The sequence below is a fragment of the Canis lupus genome, chromosome 5 (genome assembly GCF_048164855.1).
Source record: "Canis lupus baileyi chromosome 5, mCanLup2.hap1, whole genome shotgun sequence".
In the NCBI taxonomy this organism is placed as follows: Eukaryota; Metazoa; Chordata; class Mammalia; order Carnivora; family Canidae; genus Canis; species Canis lupus.
In genome coordinates, this window is record NC_132842.1 from 83,975,820 (window position 1) to 83,995,798 (window position 19,979).

Sequence of the window (19,979 nt, forward strand, 5' to 3'; positions counted from 1 at the left end):
AAAGAGACCGGAACTTTGAGGCCTGAGTGCACGCGGCCCTTCGTGGAAGGTTCCAGAGTCCCCGGGTCCCTGGTCACAGTGGAAGGGCCATCGACAGAGGCCCTCAGTCCCGGGCTGGTGGCAAGATCACAGAGCACTGGAGTCAGCCTGGCCTTGGATTCTTACTGCATCACGTAGCAGCTGTGGGCGCTCGGGTAAAGGATTTCAGCCTAATTTCTCTCCTCTGAAACTTGCCACCGTGAATCCCACGTACCTCCTGGGATTACATAAAATCACACATATAACACGTCTGGCTTTCTAAAGTCATTTAGGGCTGCAGCAGAAGGGTTTTGCGTGACGCCAAGGCCCACTGAGGGCGTGTAGGCCCCCTTTGCAGGTAGCTTTACGAAGCCTTCCTAACACACAGGGAGTCGTGGAGCATTCCTGTCCTCGTCAGCTCCCCCTTTTTAAGCCAAAAGAAGACCAAGGGGAGAGAAAAACCTAGCAATTTAAGAATACATTTTCCTCGATTGGCACACACATACTACGGGCCAACGGTGGGAAAACATAATTATCATAATACGTTTTCTTGAAGGTTGGTTTTTACATCTTCAACTGTGTTAAAATGTGAATTTTGTCCAAATCAAGAAATAACTTGAGAGTGTAAAAAAAAAGGGGGGGGAGAGATTATAGTAAAATCAATATTAGCAAGAGTGAAATTGCAAGACTAGAGGCAATAAAATCTTTCCCAAGCCAAAGGAAAGAGATCTCATCATAAAATTATAATAAATTACTTCGGTTTTATCACTTGGTAAATTGCTTGAATATTAGTATCACTGAGGCTACATTTCCTTTCAACCAAAGAACGCATTTCAGCCTTGGCCCCAGTGCAAATCAGATTAGGGCGGCATCATTCAACAGCATTATCTTATTCACTCGGATAGGAGCTCATTATTTTAACCATGGCCCCACTTCTTTGCCCTCAGACTTTTCTCCAAAACATCATTTTTATTGAGATGCTGTGTCCTGGTCCTTCCAACAAGGCTGTTTATGGACATTGATGTTTGAATTTCACATCATTTCTATATGTTATTCAATATTACTCTTCTTTTGATTTTTTTTCCAGCCATTAAAAAAATGTAAAGAGCATTCTTAGCTTGCAGGCTCAAAGGAACAGGCAGTGTTCAGACCCAGAGTCTGCAGACCCTTGCGCTGTCTTCTGAAATGGTCCCTGCTCTAGGCAGTGCAGGAACATCAACAGCTGGTGTCCGGGCATCTTCTCCTCCTTAGCTCCGGGTCCTGGGATAGCTCAGCATCCTCATGCTTCTCTGAGATTTTGATGGGGAGGCGGGGTTCTCTCTTGCCTGACTTAGGATAACACCACTTCCGTGCGGCCTGTGCAAGCGTCCTAGTCAGGATGACTTGGAGGCTCCTTTGAAAGCCTCCACTCCTGGGCGTCTCGAGTTGTTCAGGAAACTCCAGATTATGCAGAACAATTGCAGCAGACGTAGCTACAACATGGCACCGAGCCTTCCTCGGCTTAAGATACTACCGCTCTATTGTGATGTAGTGAGAAGCGTGAAGATGGTGGTTGGCAGGGTATGGCGTTGTCGGGAGAACGAGATGCAAAAATTACAAGATGTAAGTTTGAGACACTTTACAAAAAGTACTAACGAGGTCCACGTCCCCCCAAAACCTTCTTCTTTGGTGCCTTTCTCTGAGTTTTGGTAAGAATTACATGACTTGGGAGTACGATGTTCCAATGATCATCCGCCGCCAAATGACAGACGGTGGCATGTACCCCGCAGCAAAGCTCCTGAGGCCACTGAGGAAAAACACAGCACACAACAGACACCCTCTGTGGACTGTTGTCGGGGGACTTCTGGTTGGTTGGTTGGTTGGTTGGTTGGTTGGTTGTCTTTTCTTCTCACTGAAGGGTTTTTGGGGCAAGATCTCTCTCGTTGTGCTGGATGGAGCCCTTGAACATTGCCTCTCACACGCAAGGCCCAAACCGAGGCCCAACTTTGTTTCTGCAGGTTTGAAAGAACAGGTTACAGTTTCCTACTTAAGGTTGGCTTTTCTCTCGGGAGTGGCACTGAGAGGAGCCGCAGCATGCTTGGGGCAGGTGGGGTGGGGGAGAGCCAGGAGAGCGAGGAGTCCGGAAGCCACATCATCAGAGAAGAGATTAAAGGGGTCAGGGAGGACCATTTTGGAAAACTGAAGATGCACAGAGGGGTGAACAGGTGAATGCTATCGCCCTCTTCAAGTCTCTGAAGTGCCATCAAAGGGAAGGGAAATTAAGATGCAGACCTCAGATCAACAGAGAGGTGCCACAGGGCAGAGATGCTTATCCCTATCAGACTCGAAGTGTTCTTTTCATTTTTTTAAAATGTTTTTAAATTTTTATTTATTTATGATAGTCACACAGAGAGAGAGAGAGAGAGAGAGGCAGAGACATAGGCAGAGGGAGAAACAGGCCCCATGCACCGGGAGCCCGATGCGGGACTCGATCCCGGGTCTCCAGGATCGCGCCCTGGGCCAAAGGCAGGCGCCAAACCGCTGCGCCACCCAGGGATCCCGAAGTGTTCTTTTCATAATATATGTAGGGATTTCTCTTCATGGCCCGAATTTAATTGTAAAGGAGAGGTAAAGTGCAAGGAATATGTGCTAAAAAATAATGTATATTTTGAAAAGTAGGTTCTCAGGTAGGGCTAGCCTATGATCCCTCAATCACTCGTTCACCCTGATGTCATTCGGAGTCAAGAGATAAGCAGTTGAATATTGTCAACACTGGCATTTTGGAATAAGAATTAAATTCGTCGGGATCCCTGGATGGCGCAGCGGTTTGGCGCCTGCCTTTGGCCCAGGGCGCGATCCTGGAGACCCGGGATCGAATCCCACGTCGGGCTCCCAGTGCATGGAGCCTGCTTCTCCCTCTGCCTGTGTCTCTGCCTCTCTCTCTCTATGACTATCATAAATAAATAAATGAAAATTTAAAAAAAAAAGAAGTGTTTAAAAAAATAATTAGTCTATTTGTATGTAGGTGAAGCAGCTACAAAAATTCAACCATACAAAAAAATTCTACCATCGTATCGTTGTAAACAGGTTCTTCGCCTGCATAAACACACGTATCAGGTGGTTCACAAAACATGTAGGAGGAGCAAAAAAAAAATCTCTGAGAACTGCGGGACAATTAGCCCTTTTTCCTGCCCACTAAATGCCAGTAGCTTCCAGGCAGCCTGGCTCCACTGCCCAGGCTCACGAACCCCACACTATCCCACCTCCCTATATAGAGTCGATAAGTTTAGGGTATCCAGCCAACCAACACTCTTACTAGTTCCAGAGGCTGGAGGTCTAACATCAAGATGTTGGCAGGTTGGTTTGTTCTGGGGCTGTGAGGGACGAATCTGCCCCTCCCCTTGGCTTGTAGGTGGCTCTCTCTCTTCTGTGTCTTGTCTTTTCTCTAAGTGAGTCTCTGTATCTAAATTTCCCTTTTTTACAAAGACGGACGTCATACTGAGTTAGGGCCCACCCTAGTGACCTCAATTGCATCTGCAACTTCCCCATTTCCAAATAATTCTGAGGTCCTGAGGACTGGGACTTCAACATACGATTTTTGAGGGTGCGGGGTGATAATTCGACCTGTAACGATGTCTTAAATTAAATTAGGCGACGCCTATAACACACCTAGCGCATGCTGTGCACACCTTAAGTGTTCGATAAATGGTTTTTATTACCATTGTTATTTCTATAATTAAGATCCTTTCTCCAAGAAAGAATCAAGGAAGACCATAAAATAAAAATCTCAGAGGGGATCCCTGGGTGGCTCAGCGGTTTGGCACCTGCCTTTGGCCCAGGGCACAGTCCTGGGGTCCCGGGATCGAGCCCCACGTCAGGCTCCCGGCATGGAGCCTGCTTCTCCCTCCTCCTGTGTCTCTGTCTCTCTCTCTCTCTCTCTATGTCTATCATGAATTTTAAACAAATAAATAAAGATTTAAAAATAAATAAATAAATAATAAATAAATCTTTAAAAAATAAAAATCTCAGAGACACTCAAATCAGCTAGATCCATGGATTTGCAAAAGATAAGAAAAGCAAGGACACATGTCTGGTTAGACTTTTTTTTACCAAACACACCCATTGTTAGCCTAAATTAGGCCTCCCCAGACTTAGCTAGGCAGATTCCAAGGCTGGTCCACCTTATGCACTACGCAGCCTACCAGAGTCTGTGATCTCTTCTACAACACTGTGACTAAACCAGTTCCATAGAATTTACCAACACTTACTTTCTGCTCTCATTAACCAATGAGTCCATCCTTTCATTCAAAAACATTTGTATATCTAGGGGCGCCTGGGTGGCTCCATCAGTTACGCATCTGACTCTTGATTTCAGCTCAGGTCACGATCTCAGTGTCGTGGGATCGAGCCCCACATCGCACTCCGCACTCTGCACCGAGCCTGCTTGTCCCTCTCCCACTGCTCCTCCCCTCCCCCCACTCGCACTCTCTCTCAAATAAAATCTTAAAAATTATTTGCATAACTGATCCGGGCCACGTCCTGTTCTAGGCACTGGGAAAACATATGGAAACGCAGAAGGAGACTCTATCTTCAAGAAGCTACAGTCCCAAGGGCAAGACAGATACTAAACACATAACCAAATAAAGAAGATGCTTTAAGAGAGCAAAAGTGTCATGAAGAAATAAGACGAGGGAAAGAGAGGGGACAAGAGAAGACCCGCCACAGACAAAGGGATTGAGGAGGTTTCACATCAGTCGAAGGCTGGGATGATGCAGAGGAAGTGGCCACATGAAGACACGGTGGGTGGGTGGTTGGGTGGGGGGGCTCTAAGCAGGAGCAACAGGTGCAAAGGCACGAGCGTGGTGGGGGGAGGAACGGAGAGACCTGGAACTGGAGCCTGATGAGCCAGGGAGAGAAAGCAAGAGAAAGCTGGACCAGAGGGCAGCAGCCAGACCACGCAGGGGCTTCTTCTTCTTTTTTTTTTTTTTTAAAGATTTATTTATTTATGATAGACGAGAGAGAGAGAGAGGCAGAGACACAAGAGGAGGGAGAAGCAGGCTCCATGCCAGGAGCCTGACGCGGGACTCGATCCCGGGACTCCAGGATCACACCCTCGGCCAAAGGCAGGCACTAAACCACTGAGCCCCCCAGGGATCCCCCATGCAAGGGCTTCTAAATCTCAATGGGAACCTCAGGTGTTGTAACGACAGCTTTCCCCTCTTCTTGTGATTTGCATCCGGGGACAGCAAGGGCAGGGGCCACGTCCACCCAACAGAGCCATTCAGACCTCCCTGCCTCTTGGGCTGGGGGCCCAGTGGTGAAGAGAGAGGTGGGATTACAGGGCAGAGGCTGAGCTGTAGCAGCAGTGACTCCAGTGGAGGAGGCGGCAGGAAAGACGGGGAGAGACACGGGCGGACGATGAGAAAGGAGGTAAGGTCGGAGGAAGAGGGTTGGCAGGGCCGAGGGTCACGGGCATCACCAGGAGCTTTCAGCCGGTGGCACAGAATCAAGCTCGGAAGGTCATCTACACACTGATCTTCCTCCGGCCCCATGATGCTTCGTCTAACCTTTCCCAGGAGGACGTCAGGCTTCCTCTAATGCTACTCAGATCATCACGGCCTCCGACACGTCCGCTTTCATCGCCGTCCGCCCTGAATGCAAAACATCATGGGAATGCTTCACGGACACTGGCGAAGTGTGAGTGAGTGAGTCTCAGCCCTGCTCACAGGAGGCCACGACCGAGCCTGGAGCGCGTCTCTACGCAGAGGCCCGAGGCGGTCGGTCTGCAGACAGGCTGCTCTGGTCCCAAGGGGCGGGAAGCCTGGGAAACTAGAGCTGAGCACCTGCGACGCCCCCACCCCAGGCTCACGTCTCCCATGCTGGGCCCCTTCATCCTGAGAGCCTTTCCCCCAAACGTAGCTCTGATCATAAATTTCAAGTGGTATTTTAGCATTTCAGTACTTCCATATTCTGAGTTGGCACTCGCCCTTGTTCCTGGGAAAATTAAAAGTCCCCAAGATGAAACCTCATTAGCAACACAACAGGGGACAGGCAACTGCTGCCGTGCAGGGCGCAACACAGGGTGCGGCAGGCGGCTCCTCCGTGGCGGCCGCGGGGGGATTTTCTACGTGCCGTGGATGGTCTTTATGTGAGTTGCGCAGTTGGTTTGTTAAAGATTTATTTATTAGACAGAAAGAGTGGGAGAGGGGCAGAAGGAGACGGAGAAGAGAATCTTTTTTTTTTTTTTTCCATTTTTTTATGATAGTCACAGAGAGAAAGGGGCAGAGACACAGGCAGAGGGAGAAGCAGGCTCCATGCACTGGGAGCCCGACGTGGGATTCGATCCCGGGTCTCCAGGATCGCGCCCTGGGCCAAAGGCAGGTGCCAAACCGCTGCGCCACCCAGGGATCCCCGGAGAATAGATCTTAAGCAGAGTCTACGCGGAGACCAATGCAGGGCTCGGTCTCATGACCCTGAGGTCATGACCTGGGCCGAAACCAAGAGTCTGACGCCCAGCTGACCGTGCCACCCCCGCCCGCGCCCCTACCGGCGGACATCCGGAAGAAACACAACTAGTGCCCCAAATCCGTGGTAGGATGAGTCTGAGTAAAAAGGGAAGATTATATAGTCGATTTTTAAAAGGTATTATTTAGATAATAATACAGATGTCACTGATTTGGCAACTGCATAACTGTTCAGGCATTTCTTGAAAGCCGAAGGCCTATTTAGTCTTGGGATACACACTTGGCTAAGAGCAAACAGGGAGCCAGAGATGTTTCTGGGCATAGAAAGGACGATTCAACCACCAGGTGGGGGCACCTCCTGCGTGGATGTGCACAGGGGGCTTATCCAGATTGACTCCGCAGCGCCCTGCACATGCCTCCCCTCGCAGACTTCCACGGGGTGGGCTGTGGGCTTCCCCGGGGTCTGACCCGCCCCTGGGAAGGCCCCTGACCTACCACGTCCTCGCTGTGTGACCTTGGGCAAGTACCTCCACCTCTCCTCTGCCCCAAATCTCTTCTACTGTAAAATGGAAAAATTAAAATTAAAACCTACCTCCAAGGGTTGTCGTGAGGATTAAAGGGGTTAATACACATAAAGCCTCTGGAATGGCGCCTGGCTATGGAAAGACCACTCTCTTCACCCTCCAACCAAAAGGTAGCGTGACTGTAAAGCAAGAATGTCATCAGTCACCTAGTTTATATATATGCAATTATCCCTGTAGTTGCCTATCCCACTAAACTCGAGGCTTCCTAGGCCTGAACCCCCTTTCAGAGCTGAACCCCCGAGTGCTCTGGGTTGGCACACGTTAGTTACTAAGTACTCGGCTCGTGTTTGAATGAGATGAACAAATGAACGGCCCCTCCTGAAATCCTAGGACGGCCTCTTTTAATATAATGGCAACAGCAGGTTTATCACCCAGCAGGCTTGGTATGTCAGCCCCAGTCTCCTTTTTCATAACACATTTTAGCATTCCGGGGCACCTGGGTGGTTCATTCGGTTAAGTGTCCGACTCCTGACTCTGGCTCAGGTTGTGATCCCAGGGCGGTGAGATCGAGCCCCGCATTAGGCTCCACGCTCAGCCACAGAGTCTGCTTGTCCCTCTCCCTTCCCCTGCTTTCTCTCTTTCTCTCTCTCTCTCTCATAAATAAATAAATAAATTTATTTCTTTTTTAAAAAAACGTTTTTGCATTCTATGAACGCATACCTTGTACTAGCTCATTAGGGAGTGTGGCAAGCAGCCGTGGGGAAGCTGAGGTTACTGATGCATGTGGAGTTGCCCACCCCCGAGGAGAGCTCACAGGAGCTTATTTTTATCCTCAGATGCATTTAGGCACAATATGTTCTTGCACAACCAACTTGATTTCCAGGTTAGGAAATGAACAGAAAACACCGAGGTCGGGAGCGCTGTGCCTGGGCCCCCTACCTTTGTACAGGACGAGAGGCAGGCCGCCACTCCAACGACTTCTAGTAGACTTAGAAGTCCAACATGCCTTTTAAATTTAGAATCAAAGAAATTCATCAGGGGGAAGAATCCAAGAGGCAAAAGAGTAAGACCTCTCCTACTCCAGAGGAGGCAACCGAGGGCCAGGAGGAAGTCAGCGGACCAGAGGCACAAGGATCATTGTCCTCAGAGTCGGGATTCAAACCCAAGACTCCTGACTCCCAGTCCAACACCTTTCCTCTGCCTCCTGCAGGCTTACGATCAAAACCACTACCAAGGGGTCCCTGGAAAGCCTGCTGAGTTACAGGAGCAAATAGAACACGTGTTTTCCTGGTCCGTGACTAAAAGGCAGATATTTGTACTCGCACGCCAACGTGTCAGTGTTTGCACTCTGACATGACCTCCATGCTGCAGCTGATCTGGAAACTAATGTGATAGAACCGTGGTCTGTCTGTATATTTGCAGAAAGGGGACTGTGGGCCCCATTAGGTAGTGGGGGCATTGACTTTTCAGATTTGCGTGCCAGACACAGATACCTGCTACTTCCTGGCAGGGCTACCTGGACGTTACTGGTCTGTCTCACTTTTCACCAGATGTGCTTCCTTCCCAGTTGGGTGTGTGGCTGTGCTTGTGAACAGTGTTGTATTTCAAATGCCCGAGTGGAATCTGGCCATCTTTGGTGAAGGTATTTATTTAAAAGAGAGAGAGAATCCTTTCACACTGTCGTACAATTTTAGAATTAGAAGAATAAAAATAGCAACTAACCGTTTTTGGAGCATAAATATGCTCTGGAAATTGTGTTGAGTGCTTTACATGTATTACCTTATTTACTCCACACAACCACCCATGAGGTGGTATTATTGCCATTCCTACTCTGCAGAGGAGAACACCGAGGCATCATGGTGGACAGACACAAAAGTGTCCCCTAATGACCCCTGACTTCTGGTGTTCATGCCTCATGTGGTCGTCTCCCCTTGAATGCGGGCAGGATCTGGGACTTGCTCTGATCAATAGGATAGCGCAAAGGTGATGGGATGCCGCTTCCATGATAGGCCACTTCAGACGGTAACTTCCATCCTGCTAGGAGACAGTCTTCATGGGCCCTCTTCATTGCCAGCTTTGATGAGTTAAGCCACTGTACAGACAGCCCCACATCAGAAGGAACGCAGAGTAGCCTCCAGCTGACAGTTAGCAAGGAGTTAAGGCCCTCAATCTAATCTCCCGCAGGGGTTTGGATCCTGGAGCATGTGAGCTTGAAGGCAGATCCTTCCCCAAGCAAGCCTCAGAGGACAGCTCAGCCCTGGCCGAGCTTCATCAGCCCATGAGGGACCAGGAGCAGAAGACCCAGCTGAAGAGTGCCCAGGATTCGTGCCCCACAAAACATGTCAGATGATACACGTGTGTTGATTTTTTGCCATGCAACTACAGGGAACACAAGCATGGATAAGTTACGTGATTTGCCCAAGGTCACTTAGCTGGCGGGTGGCTTAATGAGATCTGAACATTGAGAGTTTATCTTCTAAACCAGACCTGGCACAATCATGAAGTCCAAACCTCTGAGCTCCTCACAGACGGGCAGATGGACATAGGTAGTCTTTTCTCAGAGATTTCTTCTAATAGAAATGCTGTGGCGGCCCTCGCACGCTCATCCGGGGTCCCTAACACTGCAGTCCACTGAGTCACAGGATTCAACAGCAACACTCAGAACTTTAGGTCGGAAGATCTGAATCTGGAAATCCCTGCCATTCACCTTCCTACCCACCTCCTAAAGCTAGTCCATCTGGAATTTGCTTAACTTCTCTAAGCTCACCTTGCGTTTTGGTTAACATCACGCGCTCACAGTATCACCATGGACATGGGACCTGAATGACATGGGCAGAGTGGTTAGCCCAGGGGTGCCTGGCATGCAGATAATTGGTATTTCTTTATTCAAAAGATTCAGTTCAAGTTTCCACTTCTTAGAGATCAGTTTATTAATAGCTTGCCGTTCACGCCTTTCTTCTGGACTCCAGACCTACATAGCCAACTGCCTAGGCATACTCTCTGGAACCCCAACTTCATCTCTACCACCCGCCTGCCCAATAACCTGCACCCCCTCCGGTGTGCCCCGTCTCTGGGGAAGCAAACACCTGTGTCCGGTTATACAAGTCAGCACCTGGGAGTCAATCTTGACACCTCCCTTACACACATCCTGCCCCAGCTAATGCATCACAAGGGCCTCTTGGTTTTCTCCAGAGCCTATTCTACTACTTCTCAATGACCAGCCCCATCCTGTGCCTGGATTCTTGCAAGAGCTGCCTGATGCCCCACATCCAGACTGCCCACTCTGCTATCTTCTCTACTCTGCAGGCATTATGGTTATTTTTTAAGTGAAATTTTACAACATATACACAAATCATAAAGGTAAAATTTGATGAGCTTTTGCAAAGTGATCACACCCACCAAACCAACACCTGGATCAAGAAGCAGGATACCACCAGCATCCCCCCTCCACCTGTACCTCTTCCAGGCAGAACGTTAGGTACACCATAGTATACTACATTGTGCTTTTGCAATACAGTGTAAATGTTCTAGGATTTTCCATACATGTACTTGTGCAAACATATGTTTATGATTGGGCCATAAACATTTCTGACGGGTCTATCTACAAGAGAAGCCCAAGGGTTGGGTCACAGCATGGGAATACATTCAACACTGGCGGACAGTTTTCCAAAATAGCTGTAATCCATCTGCACTCCTCCAGCCCCGTATGATTGTTCTGATTGCTCCACATCCCTTTCAACATTAGATATCATCTGTCACTTTCAATTTAGTTATTCCAGGGGCGGGGGGTGGGGGGGTATAAATGTATACCATCGTGCTTTTAATTTGCATTTCCCTGATTCTTAATGAGGCCGAAGAGTTTTCATGTGCTCTTTGGCTATTTAGAAGTCCTTTTTGTGAGGTGGATGAGAAAATCTTTTGCTCATTTTTTTTTCTATTTCTGCCTGCCTTTTTTATTGTTGATTTATAAAGGTCTTTATGAAAAATAAAAATAAAAAAATAAAGGTCTTTATTTTATGGAAATGAGTCTTCTGTCAACTATAAGTGTTGCAAATATCTTCTTTATTCCAGGAACTCCCTTTTCAATCCCTTAATAGGATCTACTGAAGAACAGAAGCTCTCGATTTTAATGTAGTCCAAGTTACCTATTCCTTCTTCCTTTTTGGTTAGTTTTTTGTATCCTAAACGTAATTTTGCTCACCTCAAAATCATGCTCCCCTACATTTTCTTCTGTGACAGTTTTTTGTTTTGTTTTATTTTTGCTTGCTTGGTCTTTGACGATTAAGTCTACAATCCACCTGCCATCTTTTTCATATGAGTATCCAACTGACCAGAACCATGTATTTTAGAAACAAACAAACACATATTTCGCTACCACACTTCAGTGTTGCCTTATAAATCAAGCGACTGTGTTTGTGTGTTCTCTGTCTGGATCCTCTATTCTATTCCACTGGTCTTTTTTTGTTCATCCATTTGTCAATTTGAAGGTCTTAATTACCATAGTTTTTAATATGCTTTGGTATGGGGGTGCCTGGCTGGCTCATTGGGTGGAGCATGTAACTCTTCACCTTGGGGTTGTAAGTTTGAGCCCCATGATGGGCAAAGAGTTTCCCTAAAAAATAGTAATAATAAGCCTAGGTATGTAACAGTGTGAGTCCTTCATCTGTTTTTTTCTTCTTCTAGATTGCCTTCATTAGCCTTAACCCTGTGCATTTTCACATTGATTTTAAATTATCTTCTCAACTTCTGCCCCAAAAAGGTAGGACATTTTTGAGGGGATTGCAGTGAATCTATAGATCAATTCAGGAAAAATTGACATTTTTACAATACTGGATTATCTGACCCACAAATATGGTATATCCATCTAATTACCTGTCTTCTTTAATTTCATTAATGTTCAATTTTTAAAATTTTAATTAGATCTATTTCAAAATACCAAATTCTTATGCTATTATTAAATGTGCCTTGATTAAAACTTTCATTGCTGCTAGCATTAAAAACAACGTATTTTTGTATATTGTCTTTGTATCCAGTAACTGTGCTAAGTTCATGTATTAATGTAAAAAATTTGTATGTAGATTTTTTGGATTTTCTCTGTACATAATCATTTTTCCTTATAAATAGTGATGGATTTTTTTTCCTCAATAGTTATGATTTTTATTCCTTTTTCTTTTATTTCTTATTACAACTGTCTACAACTTCCAGAAAGTAGTGATAAAAGAAATCCTTGCTTTATTCCTGGTCTCAAGGGGAAAGGCTTTAAATATTTCACCATGAAGGATGATATTTGCTATAGGCTTTTTGTAATCTTTATTGTATTAATGGAGTGCCCTTCTATTCCTAGTTAACATATTCTTTTCAAAGAAGAAATTTGGTCATGATGTTCCTTTCTCAGAGGTTTTCATTGTGCTCTTGACTGTCTACAGCCTCCCCATAGACAATATATGCTTCTTGTTCTCTACTTTCCAACCTCAGTTACTTTCAGTTTCTTTTTTTTATAATAAATTTATTTTTTTATTGGTGTTCAATTTGCCAACATACAGAATAACACCCAGTGCTCATCCCGTCAAGTGCCCCCCTCAGTGCCCGTCACCCATTCACCCCCACCCCCCGCCCTCCTCCCCTTCCATCACCCCTAGTTTGTTTCCCAGAGTTAGGAGTCTTTATGTTCTGTCTCCCTTTCTGATATTTCCTACCCATTTCTTCTCCCTTCCCTTCTATTCCCTTTCACTATTATTTATATTCCCCAAATGAATGAGAACATATAATGTTTGTCCTTCTCCGATTGACTCATTTCACTCAGCATAATACCCTCCAGTTCCATCCACGTTGAAGCAAATGGTGGGTATTTGTCGTTTCTAATGGCTGAGGAATATTCCATTGTATACATAAACCTTCTTGACAATGCCATACTCCCATCACCAGAGTTCCTTTGTAGGTGCTTTTCCTCCTGCCCTGGAAGGCTCTCACAGCACCCTCTTTATATGCCCTTTTCCTTATTAATCTTACTCATCCTACAGACCTCTGCTAGAGAGTCCCCTCCTCAGGGAATCCCTCCTGAGCCACTGGCCCCAAAGCCAGATCAGGCTACTTAGGGACAGTTTCTTTGCCTTTCTTTCAGCTCTTATTCCCACTTGACATACTACCCTGTAAACTTCCTAGAAACAAAGACTTTTGTTCCCCATTATAATTGCAGGGACCAGCATGGTGCCCAGCTCCATGTGAGTTGGTGCTCAATAAATATTTGTTGAATGAATGGATGAATAAACAAACAAACAAACTCAAACAACTCATTTTAATTTTGGTCTCAATTCCCATAACTATAAAATGATGAGCTTCTTGTCTTTTACCTTTGACATTTTAGGATTCTGACTGGAGAATAGAATTGTTGCAACATGTAGGAGTCAACTTTTGATGATTATGACTAATTCTCTACTTTTATGGTTTTGTTGGCTTCACTGAATTTAAAAACATAAAAGCCAGTTGGTATGCTTTTTGTGACTGTGACCATTAGTACTCTGAGCTCAACTTAGCCTTGTTAGAGGCGGATGGTAGACCTTGTCCACAGGGGAGCTCTGCTATCAGAAAATGGAATGCCCTAGATCAGAGCTTCACAGAACACATGGGGACCGTGTTCTGGAACCAAACTAAAGTTAACTGCCCTGTCATGGAGCTTCCCTGGCTGCTTCAGAAACCAAAGTCTTTATGATGTCATTCAGGAAGATTTCTCTTCAACACTGGAATGAAGTCCTTTTATACATAAAATTCAGACTTAACTCCAGATAAATTAGAAGAGGAATGTTTATATCACAAAAAGAATATCTGTAAAAGTAAATGGCTCTCAGCTTTAAATTATCCCAGTGCGTTTATTAAAGGGATTGACATAAAACTATGATCCCGTTAAAAAGGGGGGGGAAAGGCAATTGTGCATGTCAGTTCTATTTCTCTGTAATGCATAAGGAGGAACATCTATATGATGAATCAAAATGCTATTCAGTGACCCCATGCCCTTCTCTTACTACACAATTACTCTCTATCACTTTATCCTCTTTTATTGTTCTTACAATCTAATCACTTTCTGAAGTTACCATGTTTATTTAGTCTTTTTTTTCCTAACCCAACCAAAGTGAAACCTTCATAAGGACCAAGACCTCGTCTGTTTACCACCATGTCCCAGGACCCAACACAGTGCATGGATGATAGCAGGCACTTGATACATATTCAGAGAATGACTAGACCAACCACCAATCAACTTATCTGTAGAAACATAAAATATAATGCCAGGTTAGAGACAATTACATAAAGAGGAGATGTTTATTATATATTTACTTACTTCCCTCTAAAATAAGTTAATGTTGATGAAAGCCTTTTTAAAAAAAAATTAAGCTCCTTCCCTTCCTTTCTTTATGAAATCTGGTAATCTGATAAGCTCTAGGACAAGATTTGCCTTAGTAACAAAGAAATTCCACATCCCAGGGACTTACAACCATAAGGATTTCACTTCATTCTCATTGTCCCCCCTACCCCATCCCAGGTCAACTGCAGCCCTAGCCATGTTGCCCTCAGTCTGAGACCCAGTCTCAAAGAGCAGGGGTTTTTTTGGGAGATCATCCCTTAAAACATGGGATTTGACATGACACAAAATACTTCTACTCTCACTGCCTTGGCCAAAGCAAATCCCACGGTCAAGCCTGCCATCGATGGAGTAGGGGAGGAGCACCACAGGCAGGAGCTGGAATGCCGGGTCGACAAGTTGTATTCTCTGTCACACTGCGGTTTCAGCTCAGGGAGATGAGGAGAGAGAACAATGGAGATTCCAAGTCCAAACTTAGGAACATAAATAGGAACTGTTTTCATTTTATCCTTGGAAGCCACCTGAGCTTATATAGAAGTTCTCTTCTGATGGGCTACGAAGACACTCTTGGATAACCAATCTGCCCACCTGCCATCAGGAGGCAGCGTCAGTACAGTAACTTGCTCATTCCTCTCCTGCTTTTCACCTTCCCCGGGAGCTCAGAGCCCTTCATGGAGATTTTCCTTTTACTTTCCTGCATGATTTTGCTTCTAACAGAGATGCATAATTCTGGAAACTGTAAGCCTTTAATTCCCAATGACATTATCTAAAGGTGGGCTGATTTGACTGATAGCAGCCAGCATTCAGGAATAGCCCTTTAGCAAAAGGTATCCCTCTGAGCCACCACTTTTAGGAAATTATCTCTTCCCTCCCCTGACTCAACTACTTACGAGGAGGAAATTTCTTTCCAGAGACTAAGAAGTGATACCAGAAAAGGAGAGTAAAGATAGATTTTTGAGACTCCCAATTTCAGGCTGGGTACACAGGAATGGAAGAAATAACTCAAGAGGAGAATAATTTTTGATAAGAAGGAAAATAAAGATTTACAAATTAGATAGCATTTATGATTTCCTACTGTGTACAGCGATGTGCTGTATTATGCCTAGAAACAGCTTTAAAAGGCAACAGTGCACGTATCCGGGGTTACCTACAGTCTAATAGAAAGGCAACAAATATTTTCCATGAAATGTATAAAGTGAGGTTTGTTCTGAAGCAGGATGATCACTCATCCAGCCTGGACACTTGGGAAGCAACCCTATCAGTGCTTAATTCAGAGATAAGGATAAATAAGAGTTAGCTGGAAAGAATGGGAATTAGCTGATTTGTAGGAGGGTAGGGAATGATGGGGGGAAAGGCATCCAGGAGGAGGGGACGCATGAGCAAGGAACAAAGGAATGGGAATGAGATCCACTGCCATCTGTGCCCAGTTCAAGGAGGCTGGGGCTCAGAACACAGGCAGGGAAAATGAACCTGGGGAGAGAAGTCAAGATGCACATTGTCAACCATGGTATTTGGTGAAGGAAATTGGGGGAAGAGATGCCAAAAGGGTAAGAGATGCTCTACCCAATGGTCATTAGAAAGTACCCCCACGACCCCAAGTGTAAACAATCAGCCATCAGCTTTCCTCAGTCAAACCCCAAACAAAGCTCGACAGAACAGCTGACCTCTAAAAAAGCATAAAAGGAAAGAACATTTGCTCCATAATAAACACAATAAGACTCATCTCCCTGCGATGCCAAGTTGTTTTCTGCTAATAGCAAGATCACGAGGTCCATTCCAAAATAAAATGTGGTATCACTGTGGTTTTCCACTTCTCCAGGCACATGCTGTCAAGAGTTTGAAGCAAATCCTGGTCTGTGACATCATGAAAACATACTGGCTGATTTCCTGTAGTGGTGTGCTGGAGCCAGCTCCTACCAGACTGCAATTATTACATATTCAGGAACTTTGTAAGCCAATAGTTAAGCATAACGACATAAATTTGCAATTAAATAAATTACATTAAAGACAAAGATAATACATACTCAAAATACATTGCTTCCTAATGATTTTACTACATAGTACTGTTTATCTTTGCTCTTGAAGTTATTTATTTCATCCGTGTGGTAGAAATGCTATGTTTTCCAGCTCCATGCTCTGTAACATCACACTGGTAGCTTGAAAGCAGTCACAGTTGGAGCACGTACACCACAGAAACTGGCAAATGCCCCAAACCAGGCCCTCCCCCTGCACCTCACTCCTTCCACCAAGAGCCAGCCGTTCATTACCAGCACACCACTGACTGCATCAGATGTGTTCAATAACGTTCCTCTTCCCTGTTCTTGCTTCTTTACCTCCACCCTCCACCACACATCATGAAGACACGTATGCACACAAACCCCTGTCTCTACCTACCCTGGTCTCTCCTCTTCATTGGCACATCATCATCCTTGAATATACTCTACTCTTCCACCTCTCTTCCTAAACAAACTCCAGGATGTACAATTCAAACTCCATGTAGCTGGGCTTCCAATAATAATTGTACCTCAGTTTTCTTGTCTATAGAATGGGAGGGTAAGATAAGAAAATCTCAAAGGTACTATAAGAATTGGACACCCTGGGATCCCTGGGTGGCGCAGCGGTTTGGCGCCTGCCTTTGGCCCAGGGCGCGATCCTGAAGACCCGGGATCGAATCCCACGTCGGGCTCCCAGTGCGTGGAGCCTGCTTCTCCCTCTGCCTATGTCTCTGCCTCTCTCTCTCTCTCTGTGTGACTATCATAAATAAATAAAAAATAAAAAAAAAGAATTGGACACCCTTAGTTTTGATCATCTACACCCTAAAACACTCCACAGCACCAATGTAGTTAAAATCTTGTTTTGCTGAGCACGAGGCAGAGGCCAATTCTGTCCTCACTGCCTAACTCTGCTTTGCAATCATCGTGTATGTAACCTTAACCAAGTTACCAACCAACGTATACCTCAGTTTCCACACTGATAAATCCACCACTGTCATTGTCATTATCACTGTCCTCAGCACTGTCCACTGGTTCATCTCTGCTGTGAAGCAATGCGATTTCAAAGAAAATTTCAGAGGTGATTGAAAGAGGATTTTAAAAATGAAAGGATCAAAAGGCAGCAAAAGTACACAAGCAATCCTAACTACATGGTAGTAATGATCTCAGAAATGGGATTTACCTTGAGTACAATAAAACCAACACCAAACAGATCAATAGAAATCCTAAATAATCATTGAGGATTAGAAACCCAAATAATTATTTAGTAGAACGAGTGTTAACTCTTTGGAAAAAAAAAAAAAAAACCTTCTATTGGGCAAGAGCACATACAAGCAAAATTGTACACTGACTCAAGCTGAAGCCGAGAAATACAGGTGTGAGCCTAGGTTTCAAAGGCTGAGGCAAGCAGATAGCTCTGGTCTGGCCCCTGGACTAAGGCAACTTGACTTCTAAAGGAAGCTCCACGAGTACCATATGCTGACGGTCCAAAGTCAGCATAAAGTCAGTCTCTTTAGGGAGAGAGATGACATAGTTGCCCTGGAACAAGTATGAAGCAGGATGGTCTCAGACCAGCCTGGAGGTAGGGTCCTCACGCCTCCACTACCTTCCAGTAGAGTTGATCTGAAAGCAAAACGCTCACCCCAAACCTCAGTCTAGGATAAAGCATTACTAATTCAAACAGGAAAATTTATGACCTGAAGGAAGGAAATGCCCTCAATGAGGCAATCCACCTAGAAAAGGCACAAATCGTCTGTAAGTATGGTGTTTTTCACTTTAATATAATCCATAGGCCCAGGGCAGAGAATCAGTAATTGGTCTATTGCAAAGATACATAAAATTCATATTCTACTCTTATGCAGAGATGAATCCAGGGTTCTGTGTTTTGAAATGTACATAATTTGGGGGCATTTTTCAAGCAAAAGAAAAATCAAAGTTACAAATCCAAAATGAAGTTGAAAGTAAATATTTGTTCAGAATGAATAAAAGAAATCATCACAATTTTAAAAACCATTTTCAAAAACTGGCAAATAACACAAACACCACAAGATTTAGAAAAATCTGGGAAACAGGATAATATTGGTATCAGTCAACTTCCTAACACACCTCCATAGTCCTTCTTTTCCTATATATTTGAACTACATTCTCCCTGGCTGACTCCACATTTGATAGTGATTTTTTTAGTATTTTCTTTAAAAAAAAAAAAGATTTCATTTATTTGACACACACACACAAAGAGAGAGCACAAACAGGGGGAGAAGCAGAGGGAGAGGCAGAAGGAGGCTCCCCGCTGAGCAGGGAGCTGGATAAGGGGCTCTAGCCCAGGCTCCTGGGATTATGACTTGAGCCAAAGGCAGATTGGCTTAATCGACTGAGCCACCCAGGTGCCCCTATGGTATTTTCTATCTAGAATATAAAATATAAAAGTAAGGCAACTTGTCCTACAGAGTGGTTGGTCAAAAAACTGGGGGTAGATTAAGGACAGCTGCAAATTCTTATCACTCCTCCCACTGAGGGATGGACTACATTTTCCTTCCCTTGAACCTTTATTGTGGCCAAAGTAGCTCTGTGGGATTTCCCCATCCAGGCCTAACTAATGAAGACTGGCAGCTTCCACTTGTCTTCCTCCAGGGACTTCCCTTTTGGAAGCTGGTCACCATGTCATGACAAAGCTCAAGTAGCCACTTGAAGAGGTCAACAGGGGAGGGAACCAAGGCGCCTCGCCAACAGCCTCAGCTGAGTCCCCAGCTGATGGCCAACACCAATGGCAGTTAAGTGAGACCATTTGGGACCTTCCGGGCATCTCAATATCCCAGCTAAAATCTTCCAAAGCAGAACAACCATAGAACAATGAGAAATTAGAAGTTTTTTAAGTTAGCAAATCTTTGAGTAGCTTATTGTTCAACAATAATCATTTTCTTCCCAGCATTTTATTACAAAGAAAAGTTGAGGGGGACCTGGGTGGCTCAGTCAGTTAAGCATCTACCTTCAGCTCAGGTCATGATACCAGGGTCCTGGGATCAAGCCTGCGTCTCCCTCTTCCTCTGCTGCTCCCCCTGCTTGCTCTCTCTCTCTCTCTCTCTCAAATAAATAAATGAAATCTTAGGGAAAAAAAAGAAAAGTTGGGGAGTACCTGAGTGACACAGTCAGTTGAGCATCCAGCTCTTGGTTTCAGCTCAGGTTGTGATCTCATGAGATCAAGCCCTGCATCGGGCTCCATGCTCAGCGCAGTCTGCTTGGGATTCTCTCTTTCCTTCTCCCTCTGCCCCTTCCTCTGCTCATGTGCATGCGCTCTTTCTAAAAATAAGTAAATATATCTTTAAAAAGATAAGTTGAAAGAATTATACAGTAATTATGCTCCTCTTTGATTCTATAGTTAACATTTTATGATACTTGCTTTATCATATTATTTATCCATTTGTCCATTCATCTCATTTTTTATGCATTTCAAAGTTGCAGACATCAGCACATTTTACTCCAAGCACTTCAGCATGCTGCATACCATTAACTTAAGACTTTTTTCATTGAGGTAAAATTTACATAAAACATAATAAACAAACCCGAAGAGTACCATTCTGAGTTTTGACAGATGCACATATCTGTGAAACCCAAACATCTAAAAAGATATAGAGCATTACCATTGCTCAGA

The 19,979-nt window shown here is 44.8% G+C and overlaps 1 protein-coding gene and 1 long non-coding RNA gene across 5 annotated transcripts in view; one reads left to right on the top strand and one right to left on the bottom strand.

Moving 5' to 3' along the window:
* Window positions 1-19,979, bottom strand: part of KAZN (kazrin, periplakin interacting protein) — a 1,010,923-nt gene that overhangs the window by 911,278 nt on the left and 79,666 nt on the right. The window lies entirely within an intron of this gene.
* Window positions 11-7,573, top strand: LOC140634400 (uncharacterized). 2 transcript variants are annotated; one of them, XR_012031900.1, is made up of 3 exons: window positions 11-194; window positions 4,546-4,796; window positions 5,244-7,573. It is a non-coding gene; the product is annotated as an uncharacterized lncRNA (long non-coding RNA). The 2 variants fall into 2 exon arrangements; XR_012031899.1 differs by having other exon boundaries at window positions 5,574-7,573.